Genomic DNA, 20,484 nt, shown 5'->3' with positions numbered 1-20,484 from the left:
TGGCCTAATACTGAACCGCCACTTGATCCAATAGAATACCTAGCGACACCAAACTTCTATTTTATATATATTAGGAAAAAAAATGTGTTATTAGAAGTCACGTGAACCAAAGATATTTAGTTATTTACCTCATTAATAAAACAAACAAAAACCAAGAATGAAAATCCGTACTAACATCTAAGGGTGTTTATGGTTCGGTTTAAAACCGTTCAAACCGGCCATCATTTTGGTTTCATGGTTCGTTTTCTTTCATAACTTTTGGTCGGTTGGTTTCGAAATTTTCAAACAGTAACGAACGGTTTGGTTTACGGGTTGTACCCATAACCAACCATATAAAACCGGACCGTACCGTATGATTTTATAATATATATATATAGGGTAGAGATACTGTACGCTAATGCCTTAACGTACGAAAGGTACGTGAGACGCTCAAAGGCAAAAACCTAAAACGCTCAAAAAAAGCTCACAAAAACTTAAATGCTCAACCAAAAACCTAAAACGCTCAAAAAAGGTCTTCGTGAAAAAAGTAAAAAAATGATCGATTAATGATCCAAAACTGTTTTTTTGGTTAACCAATGATTAATTGGATATGTGTTGACGATTCCGAGATATTGGGATGTGATTTCATGGATCGATTTATAAAACGGGATTCGCGTACGTTAATGTACGTTAAGGATTAGTGTATTGGATCTTTTCAATATATATATATATATATATATATATATATATTGTCTAAATATTTTACATTATATATTATTATATATTATGTGTATACAAATATATTAGTAGATATAATTAAATAAAATTATTAATGCTTATAACATACACTACTAAATATAAACATCGACAATAAATAAGAAAATCTGGGCTAAATCTAATCTAAAACGTAAAAGACTTTAGCTAGCCTTTCAATTTTTTAAATAAGAATCTAGAAATTAGTTGGTATAATGGTATTTGTTAAATTCTGTAAATTATCGAGAGCTATACAATCAGATATCATAAATTAATTGTCATTTTGTATGAAGTTCAAACCGTGAAACCAAACCGTTACAAACAGTTCGGTTTGGTTTTGGTTTATGAAAATAGAAAATCATACAAGCGGTTTGGTTACGGGTTGATCTTAAAACTAGACCGTGAAAACCCCTACAGGCATCACATGCTGATGAAGCTTTTGTTTTTCATCATGTATGTCTCGGGTTGAATCCAGAACCCACCTTTGGTATGGCACACTTCATTTTTCTTCCACCAAATAACCAAGGGAGTGTTTGTCCTAGCTTCTATTTTTAATAAGATGAATTGCTTATTGGTTTGATAGAGTTTCATTAATTATTTATTGTTTAACTGATTTAATTAATTATTTCCTATATATTTGTTATGTTTATTTATTTGTTAATCAAGTAAAAAATCTATAAAACTAATAAAGTTACATGCTCGTCTATACAAATTATCCATTTGTTATTATTCTTTTATTAATAGTTATGAAAAATGTTATGGAATTCATCTAAAACATTTAGGCAAATTGAAACTAAATACTCTCACAATTTGTGTATTGGCCGATAATAATTTCACTTTTAAAAATCACTATCAACAGTCAAACCTTTCAACTATTTTGTTCTCAATGGACATCCGTTAAAAATCACTTAACGTTGTTAAGTTTCTTTATGAGTTTCAAGCCAATGTTTTAGGGCTTTTAAGCGGAAGAAAGATACGAGTTGACGGTTATAAAAGTCATCTCGAATTGGTGATTCAAATGGCTTGATTTTTTTTAAATGGAAATTCAAACACTCGATTTGAAACACTGTTTCGTTGCTTGAATCACCGTTTCGAGATAGATTTTACATCGGTCGACTCGCATCCTTCTTCTGATCGAAATCCCTTAAACAATTGTTTGAAACTCGAAAAAAAACTTAACGACGTTAAATGTTTTTTAATTGAGGTCTACTGAGACAAAAATAATTGAAAGATTGGAGCGTTTATAGTGATTTATAAATGTAAAATTATTATTGGCCAATACATTGTTTATTTCTAATTTGCCAAACGTTTATGAGAGTATGTGTTAAGGTTATTGAACCATCATTTTCAAAAACCCAACTTTTTAATAAAATTTATATATAAATTTTTAAGAAATATTTGTATTCGTAATATTTAAACCCGATTACTTAATTCATTTAAGCCATTTTTATATATTTTCTTTTCACAACCGAAATTATAACCATTTAAGACTATTTAAAAATTTAAATGTTTAAAACAAATAAAAACTCTTTTACTTGATGCTCAAATTTTTTATCGCCTTTAACTCAAAAAAATTTAACGTCGGCCTGCTTAGACTCATTTTTTGTCTGACCAAATATTTTGCCCATTGTAAAATAAAGTTAACAAGTAATCGTACCCGCGCGTTGTTGTGGGCCGGGTTGATGACATGTTTAATTTGGGATGGACACTTTTTAGTTAATTCATGTTAAAAACCTTATAAATGGCAAATGAATATGGAAATTAGAAGAAGCAAATTCCAAAGAATGCTGCAAGACCCATCCGCAAACGAAGAAAACAATAATACCTAAAGAGTTTCTAAGCAAGAGTCTAATTGATATTTCTAATAGTTTTAGCCGTAAATACAATCTAACCTTACAACCAGCTTTACCTAAAGCTAGGGCAGATGAATTAAGATTTATACAATCTAACCTTACAAAAGTTTGTCTTCAATAGCAACAGGAGCTTCCACAGTTTCCCCTGTTTCAATATATACTTGTTGAGTAGTGGCTACCTGAACTTCCACATATGCAAGAAACATTACAATAATAAATTCAGATTTATACTGATATTAGAACATATATCTCCCTACATAAGGAAGCCTAATTTCTAAAAACTTGTTAAGCCTACTTATTATGGAAGTGGACATTGGTTTCTTGTTAAAACTTTTAAATTAGTTGGGGAAAAATGTAAAAACTGTAAATTTGAAGACTTTCAACACATCTTGTGTTACAAAATTACATTAAGTACCCCAAATGTCAATTCAATTAATATGAACTTAAATGAGAATTAGAGGACTGTTAATACCTTAAGAGATGGTGATAGTTTACAAAAAAAATCTTCCACAATGAAGTCAATACAGTTGTTCATGCCATCTACCTTCATATTGTTTAATGTCATTTCAACCTTTTCAGGATCTATATCTATGGTAACAACATGATACCCCCTACAAACCTAGTAGCAAAATTTATTATAGTTAACATTCAAGAGGTAATCAGTAGCTGACAGAAAATAGTCAAACTTACTGAAGAGGTAGGTCCCAGCAGAGCCCAGTTGGACCCGCAAGACTCACCTCAAAGAGGGAAGCCTGCGTAGTTGAACCCGCAAGACTCACCTTCAACAGGGACGTCTGCGCAAAGGCTAAACTCGCAGAACTCACCTTGAAGAGGGACGTCTGCGCAGAAACCAACTGGATCCGCAGGACCCACCATGCTCAGAGACGTGACGTCCTTACGCGCAGTACGCAAGCTGTTCCCGCAGGAAAAGCCTCCCAATGGTGAAGTACCCCGCCTGTTCCCGCAGCTGCGGATACAAGCCATCAGGGAAGGCTACCCGCGCAGCAAGGCTACACGCACAAGGCACTTAACTCTTAAATAATTCAGTAATGTCACCTGAAGAATGAGTGAGCAAGCCGGGAACACTCCCGCACAAAGCCGGGAAAACTCCCGCCCAAATGAGCCAGTCCGTACGATACTGGAGGATCTTTTGTACTGTACCTGACGAGGTATGGACAAAAGATCTGACCAAGGATACGATAGCTCACTGACAACAGTATGACGAGCAGCACGCTCTTGTACTGTATGTCACTATTAGCCGCTGCCTACTCACCAACCTGTCGGAGGACGTGCATAGCCTGCAGTTGGTGGAATAGGAATAGTACACAGCCGGCCTGGTCACTATCAGCCGCTGCCTACCCACCAACCACCAGCATGGCATGTGTGTAGCCCACAGTTGGCAGAACAGGAACACTATTCAGCCGGCTGTACCTGCTTGGAAACCTACCTTCGGCTATAAATACTCCAACACCTTGGAATGGTATCATCTTATCTCATATCTCATATCTTGATATATTACATGATATCTGCTCTAGTCATTCTCTTAATATACACTTATATTCAAGAGCAATCTAGTCTGATTCTCACCCGGAGGGTGGTCACAAGGAGGTACCCCCCCTTCTCAGTGACGAGCTCACGGTGTCTGTTTTGCAGGTTATCAGAAGAACCATCTTCGCCGGATCTAACCCCTTGTGGGAAACATCTATTTAACCCCCAGATTGTCCATAATCTGCCCGGGGTCGATTAGTGTTTCTTCATTGGCGCCATCCGTGCATAAAAGCTAGAACTACTTTTTCAGTTTTTTCAAACTTCTGGAAAGATGGTTAAGGTTACTCCGTTGCCAAGGCCAACGAGTGACCAAGAAGCCCCGGTAACCACAACCCCAGCTACTGGGGGGAACACCGGCGACCACACAATATTTACGAACACTACCCCGGTTACCCAAGCCGGGGCAAGTGCAGTAAATTTTACGAACACTACCCCGGTTACCCGAGCCGGGGCAAGTACAGTAAACAATCCTCCCCTGGGATTCATTGATACCCAGGTGGAAAGACAACAGACGAGGTACCCCCGCCAAACACTTGAACAAGTTAAAGCGTGGGCGGAAAAACGTCAAAAGGAATTCCAAGCTGAGTTGAATGAACGTTTACGTTCACTCCAACAGGCTGACGAATTCGGAAGCACTCAACAGCTCAACATGAGCAATGAGTGCGAGTACTGGGACGATGATTCGGAGGAATCCGACACCGACGTAAACCCTCGCCATAAGGCGAAAGGGAAGCGTAAGGACACGGACTTCCAACCGAGGAGGAACTTTGGAGAAACCTTCAAACTAAGAAACGCGGGTAGAAACCCACATGACTTCTCTAAAACCTTCAGACCAACCGCTGAAAATGCGGGAACCTCCAAGTTTGCAAGGGACATTGCGGAAGCAATCGCCCCAAGAAGTGCCAAACAGATGTCCAACATCGGCACTTATGATGGTATATCCGACCCAGACGATCATTTGAACAGATTCATAGCGGGGGCAACCGTCAGCAACTGGACGGAACCCACGTGGTGTTATATGTTCCAGATGACGCTGGTTGGAGCAGCCAGAGCGTGGTTCGACCGTCTACCGGTCCACCACATCTACAATTGGGCAGACTTCCAACAGAAGTTCAGCCAATACTTCAGTCAACAAAGAAAGTACACTGAAGAGCAATGGACAATCCTCAACTGCATCCGAGAGGAAGATGAGTCTTTACTAGACTTCATCACGCGCTTCAATTCAAAGAAGCTAAGTCTGGGCAGTATTAGCGAAGATCTTGTTCGCGCTGCTTTCATCCAGGGCGCGAAAGACCCAGAGCTCATCCGCACCTTAACGGGTAAAGATGGCATGCCATCCACATGGGATGCCATCATGACAGCAGCTAAACGCTTCGCGGAAACGGAAAAGCAACTGGGTAGAGATCTTCCCCAAAGCACAAACCTCTACACCCAGAAAACAAGAGAAAACAACGTCCTTACCGCCCGACTAAACAAAAAGAGGAAGCTAGGCATTTGGGAATCAAGGGTAAACTTTGACACCTCATCCGGCTCTCGCCCTCGGTTAGGCGGAAAGGATAACAGGCAGTCAAACCGGAACTCCAGATGGACGCCACTCACCAAAAGCGTCACCGAGATATTTGACACTGAGAGGCTCCCATGGCCAAAGGCTCCAATAATCCGAGAGCGTCACAACGCTGATCAGAGCAAATTCTGTGACTTCCACAGAACAAGAGGCCACAACACCGAAGAATGCATAGACTTGAAGGACATCGTCGAAGCATTTGTCAGAGATGGGACGCTCGCACACCTCGTGGCGTAATGAACGCTGAGCAGGCTAATACGTGAAGAACCACGGTTGGGGATCACAAGAATGAAACTGCAGCTTCAATGTTGGAGACTACATACTGCGTAAACAACGAGATCCCGAACCAGGTGCATATCGGCTCGATGGCACTCCCATTCCAACAACATGGAAGGGAGCTCAATTACACAGTTTGCATATAGATCAATTCCAAACTTGTAAAGAAAAGGCCCAGAGCCACTTCTAATGGAAATGATTCTCCTTATCACATTGATGCTGATGGTCTTACATTTATACTTATGAACTTTCCACACTGATATGCCGGTCTTCACCGCATACATTAGTGGGGAAGTAAGTCGTTGCGTGTGGAAGGCGGCAAAACCCGCATAAACACAAAAAACGGCAAACCTTCACGCAGGTCAGTCATAGGTAAAGTTTGGTCATCCCACTAAATGAAAGTGCCGGTCTTACCCGCACAAATCATGATAGAGGAAACCGAACTAACCTATTGACAACCGCGCGTCGAACGGTTAATTTATTCAAAACACTGATGCCGGTTTTCACCGCATAAATGTGTAAAGAAATCGTTGCGTGTGGACGGCGGCAAAACCCGCGTAAGCACAAAAAACAGATGAAGACAACCTTCACGCAGGTCAGTTATAGGTAAAGTTTGGTGATCCCACTAAATGAAAGTGCCGGTCCTAACCGCACAAATCATGAGAGGAAACCGAACTAACCTATTGACAACCACGCGTCGAACGGTTAACTTATTTAAAACACTTAGAAAAATTCTAACGAAAAGATGATGAAAACCTCCACACAGGTCAGATATAGGTGAAGTTTAGCCATCCTAAGTGCAAGTGACGGTCTTACCCGCACAATCATGAAGGAGGAAGCAAAACTTCAACCTATTATCTACCACGTTCAACGGTTAACTTATTCTAAACACTTAGAAAATTTCTAAGGAAAAGATGAGGAAAACCTCCACGCAGGTCAGATATAGGTAAAGTTTAGCCATCCTACTAAGTTCACGTGATGGTCTTACCCGCACAATCACGAAGGAGGAAGCAAAACTTCAACCTATTATCTACCACGTTCAAAGGTGAACTTATTCAGAACACTTGGAAAGTTGCTAATTTAAACTAAAGTATGCATGAGCAAGTCATATAACGTTTATAAAGCAAGTCATCCAGTGAAAGTAGCGGTCCTACCCGCACAAAGATTTATATTTCATAATAATTCAAGTATTACAAGAATGGCCGGGTATCTACCCGCCTACAAGAATATAAATCTATACAATGTAAACCTATCCTAACAGTGGGAAGGGATCTAAAGGTTCAAGCTTCAGGGCCACTCCCTCCAAACCCACTTGTACCCGCACCATCAGTCGGCTGTGGTGGTTCAAGGAAGGTCTTGAGAATGGTTAGTCCATCATCAGCAGCAGCAACTTCGTTCACCTTCTCCACCACCGGATGCGGGAAGGCGGCATACTGGTTCACTGCTTGGTCATATACAGCTTCAGTATCCACATCATATAAAGGGAAGTTGGAAGGCGGGATGACCTTCTCAACGAACCCTAGACCAAGCAGGAAGCCAGCCTTTTCCCCATCCTCATGAGAAGCGTTGAGGGCTGCGCTCATGGCATCGTCATATGATGTGTCCGTGAAGACTCGATGCACAACCTACAACAAGAAAAAATACAAGTATCATAACCTTTTCTAAGTACAAAGAAAAGCGTAAAAGATGTTATGAAGCAAAGCTTACCTGCGACAACGCTTCTCGTAGAAGCCATTCCTTGGTAACCAGAGCCTCCTGGAGGGCAGCTTGAGCTTCGTTACGGGCGCGTTCGGCTTCACTTTTGTTAAGGTTGGCAAGCAACACTTCTTTAGCCGCAGCCTCTTCGACGCCCTTAAGCTTACGCTCAGTATGGTCAAGCACGCCCCTCTGGTCCAAGATCTCTTGGAGCTTCTTGGCGTCTTCCATGGCCAAGGCATCATGAGCCTGTTGGAGCCTCTCTAGTTTGGCTTTAAGTTCCTAATTCTCGAGGCGTAGAGGCTCAGCAACAGCTTCAGCCTTGGTGGCCCTCTCAGTTGCGTTCCGTGCAGTTTCCTTAGCCAGCCGAAGCTGTTCGTTAACAGCTTGGGCAGCCTTGGAACGGGCCTCGAGACGGGCCTGAACTTCAACCTCAAGGGCCTTGAAGGCCTTCTCATTCTCCGCAGCAACAGCGGAGAGCCTCCCGTTCTCCTCTCGGACAGCTCGCGCCTGAGCTGCTTCTTGGATCCGAGCTGCCTTTAACTTGTCGTTTTCACGACAAAGCAGCTCGACGCGCGGCTACATCCGGGCTAGGATAATCCGGAGCTCATTTGTCAACCTACCCTCCTGGTAGCTTGACATTGCTTCCCCCAGCGCACCAGCGGGGGCGGCGTGGTGCGCCCATTCGACGCAGTCTACAGGCGTCCGAAGGGTGGTTCCCCGGCGGATGTTCCACCGCGGAACAAACACCTCATTCGAATCCGACACTGCAAAAACAAAAGGCAGTTAGGAAAAGATGATATATATAAAAAAAGAGGCCAAATTCACCCTACGCACCTGTAGGGTCGACAACAGGCCGGTAGCCGCCGAACCCATCACCTGAACCTGACGGATATCCATCCAAGAGGTCAGGCAGATGGGAAGGAGGCACAGATTGGCTTGAAGCCCCAAACATACCTGCTGAACCGGCCGGGGGCGAGGTAGTTGCCGGCGCGGGAGGCAAGGTCGAAGCCGCTGCGGTGGAAACCAACGGAGGTGAACTCACCAGAGGTGAACTCACAACCATGGCCGCGGCTGCGGAAGAATCCACAGAAACACTCACCGCCGGCTCAGTGAAGGAATCAGTGAATATGGCACTGACAGCCGGCGGAGACGTCGCCACAGTTTGAACAGTTGGCTCAACTGGGTGAGCAACTGAACCAACTGAAGCAGGCGCAGTCGCCTGGGTCATCGCCTCAGGTAGGTTGTCCAAGCCTACCGTCATGGGTCCGGAGGTGCTCCTCCCCGCTCCACCCTGGAATGCGGTAGCATACAATCCTGCACAAAGAAAATATATAAGTATAATGGCGGAAAGATATGCAGTTAAAGTAAAGGAAGATTATACTTAAGGGTTTTCTTGAGCCTAAAGGTGCGAACAGGCGGGGACGAACCCGATGGAGCCGGCCTCTTCATACCGGTCACCGTCGTCGTCCTGGGCTGCTCGGAGGTGACAGTCGTCTCAGCCTCCGGAGCAGTGGTCTCGACACCACATGGGTTCCCCGCCGCCTCCTCGCTCTCGGTCTCCGAGTTTGACCGGTTCCCCTGATCGGCGGTGGAGGCAACCTTCGCCTTGCCCTTTCCGCTAGCAGCCTTCTTCTTTCGCGTCAAGAAAGGACCGTCTGCGAATTCCTCATCAGAAGATGACAGAATTAGAGGAATTCCAGCAGAGGCTTCAGCACTGAGAGGTCGAGGGTTAAATAACTCTTTACCTGGCCGCGTGGCGCTCAGAATCGGGTGGCCTGGCGGGTAGACCTCCACAAACCGATCCCTCGTTTGCTCCAGGATGGGCAACTCGTTCTCATCAAGAGCACGAGTACCCATCCGAGCGGGACCATCAACCTCCCGCGGATGCAGGAGCGAATGCAAGTCATTCCCCTCTGAAATAAAAAAAGAAACAGTTAGAAGAAAAACCTAAATCAACAAAGAAGACAGAGCATACCGTAAGGGATAGAGTTCAAACCGTATTCGAGGACAATGGGAACCTGTGGCGCTTCAGCCCCAGCATCGTTCCACACTCGGCTCATACCGAGCATCACCATCCCAGACTCCGAAAAGCGGTACACCGGAGTCTGGATCCGGGAGATCTTGGCAAACCATTCCGCCTCCTGGTAGTTGGGGGCGTGAAGGGCGGGGAGTGCTCTCCCATTCTTAAACGTCATCGCAAGGGGGACGACGCGAGCGGAGATATAGAAAAACTCCCGCTTCCACGACCGAAGACTGCGCTCGGTAGCGCAGATCTTCAAACCCTTGATCCGATTGACCAAGGTGTACCACCCCTGGATGCACCTCCAGGAGTAGAAGGTCATCAACCGATCAACGTGGGGCTCCACACCCAGAATGAGGCACACCCACTCAAAGTGGCGGATCTTGGCGATCGCCATCGGGTGTACCTCCGTCAGATGCACACCGTGCCTCTCCAAGACACGGTATACAAACTTCGTCAATGGGAACCTGAGATTCCCATAAACGAAGAATGCAGCATACACCCCTATTTTGCCCTTGGGGGCATCGTACACCGTCTGGTGTGGCTCCGGAAACTCAGGCTCGAACGGCTCGAGCATGAACTTCCGGACGATGTACTGATAAAGCTCGGTGGGAAGAGCACACTGGCATTCGCCAGCAGTGCTCTTATCATCTTTATCAGACGTAGACGTCGGGATCTCGACGTACACGTCAGGTTCCTCGGCGGCAACTTCAAAATCGTGAGTAGAAGACATGGTTTGGAGGTAAAGAAGAACGATTTCAGGAGAATGCTTGGCAGAAAGTTAAGAGTATTCGCCGGAAATCGTTTAGAAGAAGAAGAGAAAAGTGAGTGTGGATTAAGATGCACCCTCTCCCCCTTTATATACTCATTGCAATAAATGCGATGAATTTAATGCAGAAGAGGGAGAAATCACAGGCGCAATGAAACTATGACACGTGGCAAAGACCAAGCTGGCAACAGCTGTTGAAAGGACGCATGCCATAAATTTCGCGGCCACGCGCCCGAAAACTCGCGCCCACGCGCCTAAAAAAACGTCTGGAATGACCATATACTGTCACGTCGCCATAACTTCCTGCACGTCCTGAAACTGTCAGAAGCGACCGTCGGACTACACTAACGTCCCTTCAACAGTTTGGACTGTTCTTATCCTTTCACCAACTCTTCGAATTTCAAAAGATTCAAAAAGATTCAAAAGTAAGCGGGAATATACCCCTTACCTTGGCAACCAAGTAACTATAAGACAGGTGCGAGTACAGTGTTAAGGCAAAACCCTTCACATACTTAGCACCTGCAGGGAATTGAAGCCAAGAATACCTTGGCAACCAAGTAACTATAAGACAGGTGCGAGTACAGTGTTAAGGCAAAACCCTTCACATACTTAGCACCTGCAGGGAATTGAAGCCAAGAATACCTCGGCAACCAAGTAACCATAAGACGGGTGCGAGTACAGTGTCAAGGCAAAACCCTTCACATACTAAGCACCCGCAGGGAATTGAAGCCAGGAATACCTTGGAAGTAAAGTAACTATAAGACGAGTGCGGGTACAGTGTCAAGGCGAAACCCTTCACATACCTCACACTCCGCAGGGAATTGAAACCAAGAAGGATCTTCTGGGCCATGCTTGCGGAAACGGGAATAACATCCCCGCATAGCGGGAACGTCGAGAACTAGATTGTTTGAAGCTCCAAGATAGAATTGGTTGTTTAAACATAATTGATCACTATGTTCAAAACTACCAAAACCTCATGGAGAATCTACATAAGTGGAACTCAACGCTCCTCACTTGCGAGGAGGTTACAGACCTACCCGCATCACACCCAAAGATCAAGCAGAAAAGTCGGGAATTTCTGCACGAGACATTAGGACTTCCGCGGGAAGAATCCCCATGGAAAACCTTAAAACTAAACCCTTTTCAAAACCCTTTGCTTAAGTCCAAAAGTTCACCTCACTTATTAACAAGTCATGAGAAGAACATTGGACTGGAGGGACTTGAAGAGGTAGGTCCCAGCAGAGCCCAATTGGACCCGCAAGACTCACCTCAAAGAGGGAAGCCTGTGTAGTTGAACCCGCAAGACTCACCTTCAACAGGGACGTCTGCGCAAAGGCTAAACTCGCAGAACTCACCTTGAAGAGGGACGTCTGCGCAGAAACCAACTAGATCCGCAGGACCCACCATGCTCAGAGACGTGACGTCCTTACGCGCAGTACGCAAGCTGTTCCCGCAGGAAAAGCCTACCAATGGTGAAGTACCCCGCCTGTTCCCGCAGCTGCGGATACAAGCCATCAGGGAAGGCTACCCGCGCAGCAAGGCTACACGCACAAGGCACTTAACTCTTAAATAATTCAGTAATGTCACCTGAAGAAGGAGTGAGCAAGCCGGGAACACTCCCGCACAAAGCCGAGAAAACTCCCGCCCAAATGAGCCAGTCCGTACGATACTGGAGGATCTTTTGTACTGTACCTGACGAGGTATGGACAAAAGATCTGACCAAGGATACGACAGCTCACTGACAACAGTATGACGAGCAGCACGCTCTTGTACTGTATGTCACTATTAGCCGCTGCCTACTCACCAACCTGTCGGAGGACGTGCATAGCCTGCAGTTGGTGGAACAAGAATAGTACACAGCCGGCCTGGTCACTATCAGCCGCTGCCTACCCACCAACCACCAGCATGGCATGTGCGTAGCCCACATTTGGCAGAACAGGAACACTATTCAGCCGGCTGTACCTGCTTGGAAACCTACCTTCGGCTATAAATACTCCAACACCTTGGAATGGTATCATCTTATCTCATATCTCATATCTTGATATATTACCTGATATCTGCTCTAGTCATTCTCTTAATATACATTTATATTCAAGAGCAATCTAGTCTGATTCTCACGCCGGAGGGTGGTCACAAGGAGGTACCCCCCCCCCCCCTTCTCAGTGACGAGCTCACGGTGTCTGTTTTGCAGGTTATCAGAAGAACCATCTTCGCCGGATCTAACCCCTTGTGGGAAACATCTATTTAACCCCCAGATTGTCCATAATCTGCCCGGGGTCGATTAGTGTTTCTTCACTTACAATGCGGCGAATTGATTGAAATTGCCACCTTCTTCGTCCATTTTGATATTCCTGCATTTTGCCCTAAATTTAAACAAAAACACAATACAAATAGTTTTTGTCACGTAGGATTTCTTGAAGAATATGAAAATGATTAAAATTATAAACTAAAGCACTATTGTTGTAGGCAACAGTTTATTTATTGCATACATAGTGTTGGAAAATTTGTTACGTGTGCATTAGTAGGTTGTTATGACACAACAAATGCACACTAATAGACATTGATGAATGAGATATCGATGTGTGATTGTGTGTATTTGAAAGAAAATACTATAGTGGTGTATCCCACATTGGTGGGATGAAAAACTTGTGCCTTGTTTTTCCTCTATAAATAGAGAGGTAAACTAAGTTGCAACACACACCAAACCTTACACACAACACAAGCATTGTTGCAAGGTTTTTCCAACTTCTTTTTCTTCTACATTTCTGGTTTCTTTTAGTCGAACCCTTTTCAGGTTTACGGTTAACTTCGGCAGTACTACTGCTCCGGCTGTTGTACCCTGGGAAACAACGAGTACTCTTGGGAAACTCGAAATATTGTTTTAAGGGCCACGTGTTCAACACGATCCTCAGCCAAACCGTTTTTTTTTTTGTATTGTATTTGGTTTATTTCTTTGATTCTGTATTGTATTTCAGATTCTTGTATTGTATTGTATAAGTAATAAAACTATTTGTTAATTTTCTGTTTATTTACTCAATTCACGAATTCGGTTCCTACAATCTTAAAACAATATTTTTAAAACCGTTTCGTGAAAACCTTGTTTAAATTTTCAGAAACTATTCTGTTTTGATCCAAACCAGTTTTGTTTCAAAATAGTATATGTTTTAAAAACAGTTTTTCTTTTCTGTTTTGGTCTCAGAATCAAGAATTGGATCTTCAAAGTTGGACTTAGACAGATTCGTTCTTGGTTTAACATTCTGAAATCAGAAGAGGCTCCTTTTTGGGCTGTTTTTGGCTATCTAGCACGAGATAGCTTATCGTGAAAACTTTGTTTAAATTTTCAGAAACTATTTTGATCCAAACCAGTTTTGTTTCAAAATAGTATATGTTTTAAAAAACAGTTTTTTTCTTTTCTGTTTTTGTCTCAGAATCAAGAATTGGATCTTCAAAGTTGGACTTAGACAGATTCGTTCTTGGTTTAGCATTCTGAAATCAGAAAAGGCTCCTTTTTTGGGCTGGTTTTGCTATCTCGCACGAGATAAAGCTATCTCGCACGGGATAAATTTATCTGGCAAATTTCAGAATTTTCTGAATTTTTTTTTCTAAGTTACTAACTTGGTCTGTTTTCTGTGTGCAAGAATGACATGACCAACCCCAAACACTTCTAATGCTACCCCTGCTGTCCATTTGACCACCCCAGCCAATGTGGGAGCGACCACAATGGCTAACCTTGCTGAAAAACCCGAAAAGTTCACGGGTGTCCACTTTAAGAGATGGCAGCAGAAAATGTTTTTCTACTTGACAACCTTGAACTTAGCACAGTTCTTGGAGAAAACAGCCCTCATACCCACTGCCCAAGATGATGCCCAAAGTGTGAGTGCTTTGGACGCTTGGAAACATTCTGAATTTCTATGTCGCAATTACGTGCTCGATGGTTTGGCGGATCCATTGTATAACGTCTATTGTGGGATAAATACTACCAAAGAACTATGGGAGTCTTTAGACAAGAAGTATAAAACTGAAGATGCGGGAACAAAGAAATTTGTTGTGGCCCGTTTTTTGGACTTTAAAATGGTTGACTCCAAGACTGTGATCACCCAAGTCCAAGAACTACAAGTTATACTTCATGAAATTCATGCCGAGGGTATGACACTTAGTGAAACGTTCCATGTTGCAGCCATAATTGAAAAGTTACCTCCTAGTTGGGTTGAGTTTAAGAATTATCTTAAGCACAAACGAAAGGAGATGACTATTGATGAATTAATTGTTCGTCTTCGAATTGAGGAAGACAATAAAACGGCTCAAAAATCAGCTCGTGTGGAGCCAATGGCTAAGGCCAACATGGTTGAACTTGGACAATCTTCTAAGGGGGGGCATAAGGGTAAGGGTAAAATGAATAAGGGAAAGGGAAAGGTGAACCTTGGACCGAAGAATGAGGTTGTGAAAAAGAAACCTCAATCTTCAAACTTCCAAGGTGTTTGTTACAATTGTAATGAGAATGGTCATCGTGCGAACCAATGCAAGAAGCCTAAGCGTGAGCGTGCGCATATGGTGGATGAAAACGGTGAACCGTTGGTGGCAATGATGACCGAGCTCTCGGCAATGATTGAAGAAATCAATCTTGTGGGGGACAAACCGCAAGGATGGTTCATTGATACGGGTGCGACCCGTCATGTGTGTGGTGACAAGTCCCTCTTTAGCACCTTTAAGGAGGTTGCTAGTGATGCTAAGTTGTTTATGGGGTGAAGGGAATGTGATCTTGAAGATGACTTCGGGAAAAGAGCTTACTTTGAGCAACACTTTGTATGTGCCTGAAATTCGTAAGAATTTGGTTTCGGGTTGGTTGCTTAATAAGTTTGGTTTTCGTTTAGTGTTTGAGTCGGACAAGTTTGTCTTGACTAAGCGTGGAATATATGTTGGTAAGGGCTATGCCCTCAATGGTATGTTTAAACTTGATGTAACCGTGATTGGAAATGAAATGAATAAGGCATCTACTTCTGCTTATATTATTGAGTCTTTAAATTCAAATGTTTGGCATGGTAGATTAGGACATGTAAATTTCAATTCACTTCGTCGTTTGATTAAATTAAAAAGCATACCAACATTCCACATTGATACAAACTCGAAATGCGAATCATGTGTTGAATCCAAACTTAAAAGATCATCCTTCAAATCGGTTTAAAAAATAACCGAAACACTTGATTTAATTCACACCGATGTGTGCAATTTAAAAATGTGCCCAACAAGAGGGGGAAACAAATATTTCATCACGTTTATTGATGATTGCTACGTATATTTACTTAAAAGTAAAGATGAAGCAATAGAAAATTTTATCTTGTTGTTACAACTTAACAAGAAAATTAAGCGTGTGAGAAGCGATCGAGGAGGTGAATACGTTTTACCATTTGCGGATTTATGCGCACAAAGTGGCATAATACATGAATTAACCCCTCCTTATTCTCCACAATCAAATGGCATGGCGGAACGAAAGAACCGAACATTGAAAGAGATGATGAATGCCATGTTGGTTAGTTCTGGGGTGAGCCATTACATGTGGGGGGATGCCATTTTAACGACAAATTATCTTTTAAATAAGATACCTCTCAAGAATAGGGACGAGACTCCTTATAAGTTATGGAAGGGAAGAGAACCTTCGTACAAATACAAGAAAGTGTGGGGGTGCCTAGCTAAAGTCACCGTACCACCTCCTAAAGCTCTTAGGATTGGTCCCAAAACTGTTGATTGCATTTTCATTGGATATGCTCACAATAGTAGTGCACATCGGTTTTTGGTACATGAATCCAAAAATCCAAATGTACACGTAAACACTTTCATGGAGGCGAGCCCCAATACTGTCTCGCATTTTGAGCACGTGTTTCCTAAGTTAGGACACACACATAAGGCCTCATCATCACGAGCGAATGATGTAGGTGCAAACTCGTCAATACAAAATGACGACTTGGTTCATGAAGGAACACATGAACGGCCCGAGACTGAGGATGGTGATTTAAGACGAAGCAAAAGACAAAAGGTTGCAAAATCCTTTGGTCCTTACTTCGTAAGCTTTATGGTTGAAGGTGAACCTAATACCTACCATGAAGCGGTGACCTCACCTGAAGGACCTCAATGGAAAGAAGCAATCAAGAATGAAATTGATTCGATCTTACAAAATCATACTTGGGAATTGGTAGATCTTCCAGTTGGTTGCAAACCACTTGGATATCGTTGGATATTCAAAAAGAAGATGAAAGCTGATGGAAGTATTGATAAATACAAGGCGAGGCTAGTGATCAAAGGTTTTAGACAAAAGGAAGGTCTAGACTATTTTGATACTTACTCACACGTAACACGTATAACCTCTATAAGGTTGGTGTTTGCAATCGCGTCTTTACGAAGTTTGGAAGTGCACCAAATGGATGTAAAAACGGCTTTTCTAAATGGTGATTTGGAAGAAGAGATATACATGGAGCAACCTGAGGGTTTCTCCTCCCCTGGTCAAAAGGGCAAAGTATGCAAACTCATCGTCTTTGTATGGCTTGAAGCAAACTCCAAAACAATGGCACCAAAAGTTTGACCAAGTCATGATTAGCAATGGTTTCAAAATTAATGAGTGTGATAAATGTGTTTATGTTAAAAACACAAATGGAGGTTACGTTATTTTATGCCTTTATGTGGATGACATGCTTATCATTGGGAGTAATGATAAAATGGTTCAATCTACAAAAGACATGTTAAAGGCACGATTTGACATAAAAGACATGGGTTTAGTTGATACTATTCTTGGAATAAAAATCATTAAAACCAAAGAAGGTCTTACTTTGAGTCAAGCACACTATGTCGACAAGATTCTTGAAAAATTCAACAAGGAAGACAAGCGAGTGGATCGTTCTCCTGTTGACACTACTCTACATCTATGTAAAAATAGAGCTGAGCCGGTTGCTCAATTAGAGTATTCAATAATCATTGGAAGTCTAATGTATCTCATGAAATGTACGAGACCCGATTTAGCATATGTGGTGAGTAGGCTAAGTAGATATACCAGCAATCCAAGTGTTCAATATTGGAAAGCTATTATAAGGGTGCTTAGGTACATAAGATACACAAGAGACTATGGTTTGCATTATACCAACCATCCAGCTGTGGTCGAAGAGTATACTGACGCGAATTGGATTTCGGATATGAAAGATTCCAAATCAACAATTGGGTACGTGTTCCTACTTGGTGGGGCAGCAATATCTTGGAAATCATCCAAACAAACTATAATTGCTAGATCCACAATGGAGTCTGAATTCATTTCCTTAGACAAATTTGGGGAAGAGGCAGAATGGTTACGTCAATTCGTGGAAGACATTCCATAATGGCCAAAGCCGTTGTCGGCAATTTGCATACACTGTGACAGTGAGTCTGCAATTAGTAGATCTCAACGTTCAATGTATAATGGCAAATCAAGGCATATGAGACGTAGACATAACATGATGCGACAACTACTGTCAACGGGTGTTATCACGATTGACCATGTGAGGTCAGAAGATAACATTGCAGACCCGTTAACAAAAGGCTTAAGCACGGATAAATTTTATAAGTTGTCGAGAGGAATGGGACTAAAGCCCGCGATAAAGGAAGTATGAGGGAAACCTAACTTAGCAGACTGGAGATCCCAAGAGCTAAGTTCAATAGGCAAACTTAATCATATGACCAGAGGCAGTCACTGTGGGGGAGTACCCTAAAACCAAAGGGAGTATTGAACTTCCTAGTCCTTTCTCCTAAGGGAGTACCCTAAAACCAGTGACATTTGGGAGATGTTAAGCATATTAAGGTTAAGTGAAATAACCATGATGCTTTTAATGATTCATGGGAATCACCTATGTTAGAGAGAAGTGTGGTCGCTTCGAATGGAATTGTGGGGAGGCGCAATTTCCTAGAGCTCTCGCAGAACCAGGACCGTGATCCATGACCATAACGGACACAAGAATGAGGGTTTGACCAAACCAGGGAGAGTATTGTGTGAAGGAATATTATCGTCTACACAAATGGGGCTCTGTTCAAAGTCATCGCGACTACAAACCGCTAGGAGGCTAAGTATGCTTCACAACGGAAGGTTCAAAGGGTAACACCTACCTATCCGGCAATACTCAACTGCTGAAACTTACTTCGAAGAATCGATTTCCATTCATGTGGGGGATTGTTGGAAAATTTGTTACGTGTGCATTAGTAGGTTGTTATGACACAACAAATGCACACTAATAGACATTGATGAATGAGATATCGATGTGTGATTGTGTGTATTTGAAAGAAAATACTATAGTGGTGTATCCCACATTGGTGGGATGAAAAACTTGTGCCTTGTTTTTCCTCAATAAATAGAGAGGTAAACTAAGTTGCAACACACACCAAACCTTACACACAACACACGCATTGTTGCAAGGTTTTTCCAACTTCTTTTTCTTCTACACGCATTCGAACCTTTTTCAGGTTTACAGTTAACTTCGGCAGTACTACTGCTCCGGCTGTTGTACCCTGGGAAACAACGAGTTCTCTTGGGAGACTCGAAATATTGTTTTAAGGGCCACGTGTTCAACACGATCCTCAGCCAAACCGTTTTTTTTTGTATTGTATTTGGTTTATTTCTTTGATTATGTATTGTATTTCAGATTCTTGTATTGTATTGTATAAGTAATAAAACTATTTGTTAATTTTCTGTTTATTTACTCAATTCACGAATTCGGTTCCTACACAGAGTTACATACAACAATTAAATTATCATGATATAATGAAAATTTACTCTTTTGATGGAACTATAAGAATCCCATATGTCACAAATAAAAAATACCTTCAAATCAAGGCTGACCTTCTCGAGTAGGGCCAACAACGGAGTTAGGATTTGCTACCACCACCACTAAACGATATCTAGGATTCCAGAATCGAACCTGGCAACGATGATTCTAGCGGCGACCGCATCAGAAACCCCACCAACACCACGCCCCCACAACCTAGGGTTTCGAAATCGAACCCGGCAGCGATGGAAAATCATAGCGACCTGGTTTTATTGCCGGAGATCGAGGTAGAACCTAGAAAAGGTAGAAGGCGCCGGAGATACTCACCGCTTGCCTCTTTCTCTCTCTCTCTCTCTCGTTTCTCTCTGTATTTGCCACGTCTGGTTTCGTGGATATAAAAATAGCAGATGGGTTATGGATTATAAATCAAACACGTGTGGTGATACGTGGATAAAATCCTATGCAGATAAATACATGTAATGTGTGCAAAGAAAGTTGTAATTTCTTGCTATAGTGACTTTTGTGAGTAGAGAAGTAGATGCATTTTAATTATATATATAATGGATCCATTATAGCATTAACGTTATTATGCTATTGTACTTTTATGACCTAACCCGATTCAATCCAAACTAACTCAAGAATTATAGTGTCGGGTTATTAAAAATCAAAATACTTCCAAACTCCGTCCGATAAATCTTTAGACATGAACCCCACCCTCCCGAAAAGTTCTCAAAACTTTTGACTTTCAGTTTTCAGCATAACTTTTAATTTTGTCTATTTCATTAAAACAATAATTTCATCATATCATACTAAATAGCTTTATAACTCTTTTGATGCACGAGATGAGAGGATTAGACATGACTTGCTATACCTAAACCTATCAGAGGACATGGTTGAGGATATGAATTCCTGGAGACTTAGAATTAAGGCTAAGGATTTTTAGGGAGAAAAGAATACCTCAGGGGTCTTTCTTTACCTAATTTTGGTCACACACCATTATGTTTTCCTCTTTTCATATATTTCTATATTGTTATTTATGCATGTACTGGTATTATTAATTTTACTACTTGCTATTATCAATTTTATTACTATTGAACTTTGATGCCCCTTATTTTCTTTCATACAATGTTACTTTGAGCTGAGAGTCTCCCTAGAAGCCACATCTCTATCCTGTCAGATAGAGGTACGGTGTGCCTACATCCTACCCTCCCCAGACCCTACTTATAGCTTTGCTATTAGTGGGATCCCAC

General features: G+C 42.4%; 1 protein-coding gene and 1 long non-coding RNA gene across 2 annotated transcripts in view; one reads left to right on the top strand and one right to left on the bottom strand.

The window, feature by feature from the left end:
- LOC143635420 (small ribosomal subunit protein eS1-like) overlaps positions 1-20,484 on the top strand; it is a 127,212-nt gene that overhangs the window by 65,095 nt on the left and 41,633 nt on the right. The window lies entirely within an intron of this gene.
- On the bottom strand, positions 2,382-19,782 carry LOC143635399 (uncharacterized). The gene is made up of 3 exons (XR_013154049.1): positions 19,291-19,782; positions 12,761-12,823; positions 2,382-3,196 (listed from the first exon to the last, which is right to left on the bottom strand). It is a non-coding gene; the product is annotated as an uncharacterized LOC143635399 (long non-coding RNA).

Source organism: Bidens hawaiensis, unplaced genomic scaffold, assembly GCF_021521415.1.
Source record: "Bidens hawaiensis isolate Kalapana, Puna unplaced genomic scaffold, B.hawaiensis_p1.1 tig00007499_1, whole genome shotgun sequence".
NCBI lineage: Eukaryota > Viridiplantae > Streptophyta > Magnoliopsida > Asterales > Asteraceae > Bidens > Bidens hawaiensis.
The sequence above is the reverse complement of the archived record's forward strand: the minus strand, read 5'-3'. Positions and strand labels throughout refer to the sequence as shown.